Here is a 6,513-nt window from a genome sequence, read left to right as displayed (position 1 = left end):
ACCATGTAAGTTATCAAATCTTCCAATATGTTACAGATCGAAACGTTTTGTAGTAAAACAATAAACTTACTGCTAGAAATATATGGGTTATTGGAATCATACACATTTAATTGGCGAAAAAAATCGCTATAATTTTTATCTGATAGCTAAACACATTGAAAAAGACAAAACTTTCAAGTTGTCATATCTGTAGTAGCTCCTACATATATTTTGACAGGATATTATTGAACATGAAACTACGGTATTGATAACGCCCGACTTACAAAAATAAACTGACCCACACATATGCCACACTCTTATGCACGCACGTTATTTTACTGTAATGTTTACTTCGTTTGTCGTCATTCAAGAAATTTTCCACAGTCTGAAGAGATTATGCAACCCAATTTTTCCAAATCCATACCGTATATTAGTTTGCGACCCATTGGTTGGGTCTTGTGGTCAAATGATAATAATGACGATAATAATAATAATAATAATAATAATAATAATAATAATAATAATAATAACAATATATTTAATATTAGTGATAAAATTGATGATAAAAACGATAATAAAATTAGTAATAATAATATTAATAACTATTTATTTAATATTGTTTGAAAGAGGTTTGCATAGTGAAGTAATATAGGCCTGATTTTTTAATGCTTGCAGTACACCACGTAAATAGTTCTGAAAAGAACTGTTTGTTGAGAATGTCTCAACGTTTCGATTAAGTTGCTTCAATCGTCTTCAGGAGAATAATATCTACAGAGAATCCAAACAGGGAAATACTTATGTTTTGATAGTGAAACTTGCTGCTGATGAGTGGCGAACTAAAAAATAAATGAGAATGTAAAAGGCTAATACAGACGCCAGTATTCACAGTCTGTACATGAGGGTGACAATGACAATGACAACAATATTTATTTCCTTTGAGCATGAAAGTTTACGAAAAATGTAAATGTACAACATTTTTAAAGATCAAAGCAAATGGGAAATTCCTGAAGCATAGCTTGTAAATGGAAATACCAAATTACATAATTAAATATTTCTTTTACATATAAGGTTAAAAAATAATTCAAAGGCCTATTTTACTTAAATTAAAGAAGTTTAAAATTGAATAGAAAAATTCTATTTCTTTTCTGTAAATTATATTTTGTATTCATTAATAACAACATCTTAATTACTTTCTGCCTAGAGCTTTCCAAAACTCTAGGCAGCCTATAATGGCAGCCGAGTTGAAAAAAAGCTTGAGTCCTGGATTTCTGATGTAAAAAACACAAGCGACTTGTGTGTCCTGTGTGTGGATTGAAATAATTAGAAACCATACTGCAGTCCAAGATGCCCACCAACACTTTAAAACTAAAAATAACAAAAGGTTTATCCCTTCTCACAGATAAGAACGACAAAGGCAATCATCTTAATCTCTCCTCGAAACTCATTTGGCCCTGATGTTGTTGGAGAGCAAGTTTACTTTTATGGACCCCTTCAAGCTGATTGAACAGAGTTTTGGTCCATGGAAACCAAGCAGATTGTGCATATTCCATGCCTGGTAAAACAAGACACTTATAAAGAGAAATAAAAGAATCTGTGGAGGCAAAACTAGCCACACTCCAAATAAAACCGAGCATATACACTTAGGCTTAGAGACAACAATATGGACATGGTCATCAAGTGTTAATTTGGAATTTTTTAAATAAATATTACAGCCGGACATAGAGTATGAAAATATTTGCTTATTGCGTGATCTAGTGATATGAAGAGCATTTGTCTTAGAGGTGTTAAAAGGCATGCAGTTTGCCTTTTCAGCCAGATCAGCTTGAAGTGTGAGTTGAGTCTCGAGGAGAGATAATAGTATTATAATTAAGGGAATCGTCGGCAAAAATAGCAGATTTAGAATTAAGTGAACAATTGATATCATTAATAACAAAATTAAAGAGCAGGACCGAACACTTACTTGGGTACACCGCTTTTTACAACAGTCCACTCTGAAGCTGGCCCCTTAAACTGTACCTTCTGGAGGTTGACTGAAGATCTTGCTGGATATGCCGAAGCTTTCATTTTTCTGTTAAAACAAGTTACTAATAATGTTTAATAGGCTTATATAATGTTTATAGTATTATGAAATCGATATTTTTAAATCCCTAAATTTTCGGAGCTTCCTCCATCGGGAGGTTTCTACCGGACTGTGTTTTCCTCGAAATCTCTGGCAATAACACTGTTTCCTTCGTCTTTGAATTTCCCTCTGTTTACCCACTCCCTCCTGAGCCATATTTTTCTAGTGAATTAGATTCGCAAGTAACAGTTTCTCGCTCCAGCTTTCACCCCAGTGTGTATATGTACAAAAATACAGCAATTGCGTCCGTCTTTTGGAAGTTCTGCACATAAGTAGCCGAAACTTTGGAGAAACAATTGAGACATGTTGAATGTTGAAAGAGGTTTTTGTACTGAAACTGAAATCCATATTAAGAACACTTACTCATGTAGAACTCTACATTCTTGTATACTGCTGCCAATATATATACTAATACCAATGTTGTTAAAGTTTGTTAACTATGGGACTATGCCTTTAGATTATGTTTTAGGTTTTAGATTCACTTCTTGTCACAGTAAACGGAACCGGAATTAATTTTCAAACTCGGTGCTGTTAACTAGAATTTCAATTTGATATTTTGTCGAAAATCCTTGTCGGTTATTCCAAGTAATATTATGTGCAGTACAAATTAATACATAAAATTAAGAAAATCCGAATACAGTAGCCTATATGACGTAAATATGTCTGTATTCTCAGAAACATCTAGAAGAAATCACTAATCAATATGAAAAATATAAAAAATGGGGGCTTATTTAAAAAATAAACCTAGGTCTTAGTCTAGAGTTTTCTTTTCATGCTCAGAAATCCATTTTAAACCAGTGTAACTATTTTTTATATTTGTGTATTTTGCTTCTCCACATATAAATATTTTTTTTGGAAATGTATTTTATATTGTTTTTCTGTAAAAAGGTATAACAGGGATATTTTTAACGATACTTGATAGATATTTTTCATACACTTACCAATTACTGACTGAGCAATGTCACCAAACTCATTCACAAGATCACCGGTTCCACACCCGACGTCCAGGATTTTGTCGTCTGCCTTGATTTCCATATCTGGCATATAGAGGCTGTATGCAGCATGTTGTATTCCTCTAGTTACAGAGTAAAGTTTAGCTTCTTTAGAGTTCATAATGTATGGAGTGTGCAGACTATACGAACTTTGCGTTATATATAGCAGTTAGTGGTAAATTTATATTCGATAGAGGTAGAGAAAAAGTTAACTTATTCCTCTATGAGTTAATTGATGCGGTACTCTCGTAGATGGCACTGAGTGGTCCGTTGTGCTGAGACTTTGCTTGACGCTTCAGTTACGTCATACCCCGCGTCATACATAAGCCTATTATGATGGGGATTGTCTTTTAATGTATGATTCATCTTCACTTACAGTGTTTTGCTACCCCAAAGAATATTGTAAATGTGTAGTGAATACTAACATAGTAGTATAATACATACTCTAAGTGTCGATACCTTGAGTATGTATTAATATACTGTCTTATCCGAGATTAATCAGTGGACCTTTCGGTAGTAAATGCTGTTAATTGTAAATAATTGTAAGTGAATGCTAAGATAGTATAATACATACTCTAAGTGTCGATACCTTGAGTATGTATTATACTATCTTATCAAAGATTAATCAATGGACCTTTCGGTAGTAAATGCTGTTAATTGTAAATCAACTTCACATGGAAACGCCCTTGTTGAACTACAGTATCTCGAATATGGTGCAGCGTAGGTGTAATTTGCCGACGATTTCCCATCTAAGAACTATTCTCAATTTACGGCCTGTTATTGAACTTTTGGTGAATAATCGAGAACGATCACGGCCAACTTATAGCAATGATAAACCTATGTAATATAGTTAACTCCTCGCGGTGAGTCACACAAATATTGATATATTCCCTCCATGCTTGGACATCGCAATAGAAAGCGGTCCGTCCGACCTTTTGTTTATCCCTTGAAGCTCATTTTCCCAGTAATATTTCGATCATTCTTTATTGATATTAAATAATACAAAACAAAAAGAAAACACACCTGTAAACTAGTGAAATTAGTTCTGTATAATATTTATATGTTTACAAGCTTTTATATGCTTAGATATAACTATTGTATTTTATATTATATGATGGCTCAGGAATACATAACTAAACAATTTATATCATACCTAAATGTTGAAACCCATTGATATTAATCAAGTACAATATTTAAAATGAAGTTTATACTTTTAAAACTATGCTAAATATTAAAGTTCTATCCGGGTAGTATGAAATAATATTTCGTACTAGCGGACACTAATAAACACCAGATTTCTTATTGACTAAATAAAACGCTGCAACAATTCAGACAACTACGTTACCTGTATACGTTGGAAAACGCTTTGCATTTAATTTGAATTGGCTGTCTGATACTTAATTTATTTTTGTAGAAAAATGTCTGTAAGATCAGCATAAATTGAATTGTTATAATTTGTGTCTCATTTGAAGGTGATAGCTTTAACGATACTTGTAAATTAATTTAAGGTCATTAGGTTGGCGTTTTTTTTTTTGTTTTTTTGTTTTTTTGTTTTAACTATTACAACAAACAGTAGAATAGGCCTATCTTTAACCAAAATAGTGTTGGTATGACTAGTGAGTTGTATGAACTGTACGGCAAGGGCGCCGCTACCTTTTCAGCCTTATTATTGGCGCCGCTGGTTTCAATCACACTTGGAGTTTAGTTGCTGACCCAATACTTCTTGGATAAATTGAGGACTCTATATACCGTAAACCCAGTGTACACAATTGGTTCGTGCGCAGTTTAAAGAACTGCATTCTTCAGAAAGAGTATGACAGTCACCCCGCAATGTACAAGTCCCCGTTGCGCAACCTTTTTAGCCAACATCCCACATTAAAATTAAGCACTCAGATGCGATCCATCAGACCCAAAAGCCAAATTGATCAACTGAATTTCATAAGAAAATGATTGAATATGGTATTATTTTGTTGAGTTTGAGTGATTAAGTCAATAAGTCACGTCCGTCGTTTTATATAGGCCTACTCCTCTTTCCCCCCGCTTTTTATTCTCTCCAGCTCCTTAAACATTTCTTCAAATAGATTTCAGCGCTATAAAAATCTTATTTATTGATAATTATATTATTTACGTGCGAGGGATAGCGGAAATCAAAAGAACCGTGCCAACTTGATTCTTTTGTCAACTAATTAGACGTTATCACTTCGTTAATCTCTAATTAATCATATAACCGAACCATGCAAGTTATCAAATCTTCCAATATGCTACAGATCGAAAAATCAATGATTTACAAACGTTTTATAGTAAAGCAATTATTAAAGTTAGTGCCAGAAATATATGGGTTATCAAGTCATTTTTCCACGGTCTGAAGAGATTATGCTACCCAATTTTTCAAAGATCCATACAGTGGTTCGCGACCCATTTGTTGGGTCTTGTGGACAAATGATACTAATGACGATAATAATAATAATAATATTAATAACAGTATATTTAATATTAGTAATAAAATTGATGATAAAAACGATAATAAAATTAGCAATAATGATATTAATAAAAAAATATTTATTATTGTTTGAAAGAGGTTTGCATTGCGAAGTAATAGGCCCAATATATTTAATGCTTATGGTAGGCCCTACACCACATATAATTATGAAAAGAACTGTTGTTTGTTAGGAATGTCTCGACGTTTCGATTGAGTTGCTTCCAATCGTCTTCAGGAGAATTAGAATAATATCTGCAGAGAATCCAAACAGGGAAATACTTATGTTTGTATAGTGAGACTTACTGCTGATTGGTGGAAAACTTTAAAAAAAAATAACTGAGACTATAAAAGACGATGATGTAAACCAGTATTCACAGTCTGTGCATGAGGGTGGGGTGGCTAGACAACCAGTTTCTAGCTTAGTGAAAGGAAAGCCAAAACACTGGCATGGTTTATAGTGTGGCGGGAAATGTGCTTCTTTTGGTTTATAATAACAATATTAATAATAATAATAATAATGATGATGAAGAAGATGTAATGTGGTTGGATTTATATAGCGAATTATACCGAAGTCTCAAAGCGCTCGAGGTGTGGACTAGCTCGCACAGTAACTTTTTTCTCCCCTAAGGGTCTCTTCGTGTCTAACCTACCCGGTTCCAGATTTCTCTCGTCTGTCCACAACAGTTGCTGAATGAACCAGTACACCCCCTACACGTCTCGAAATATGTACTGGTTTCTTTATAGTGCACACTAGCCAAAGTGTACACTGGGCCTACGGTTTATCTTAGAAGACTTGTTCTACCACCAGAACCAGCGCCGATATTATGGCTGTAGGTTACGGCGCACATGCCTTGACCGCTTGGCCATCCAACTCGCCATAATGATATCAGAAGGTATTATAGAGAACAATTATATTTCCAAATACCAGTAAAGTACTGTATGAT

At 33.7% G+C, this 6,513-nt stretch overlaps 1 long non-coding RNA gene across 1 annotated transcript; it reads right to left on the bottom strand.

Annotated features, from left to right (window-relative positions):
• Nucleotides 1-715: 715 nt before the first annotated feature.
• Nucleotides 716-3,205, bottom strand: LOC117109137. The gene is made up of 3 exons (XR_004445476.1): nucleotides 3,040-3,205; nucleotides 1,940-2,047; nucleotides 716-815 (listed from the first exon to the last, which is right to left on the bottom strand). It is a non-coding gene; the product is annotated as an uncharacterized LOC117109137 (long non-coding RNA).
• Between the last annotated feature and the right edge of the window lie 3,308 nt (nucleotides 3,206-6,513).

This window comes from Anneissia japonica, unplaced genomic scaffold (genome assembly GCF_011630105.1).
Source record: "Anneissia japonica isolate Jap-2015-1 unplaced genomic scaffold, ASM1163010v1 scaffold32247_len7831_cov103, whole genome shotgun sequence".
Taxonomy (NCBI): domain Eukaryota; kingdom Metazoa; phylum Echinodermata; class Crinoidea; order Comatulida; family Comatulidae; genus Anneissia; species Anneissia japonica.
This window is presented reverse-complemented; position numbering and strand designations above follow the sequence as displayed.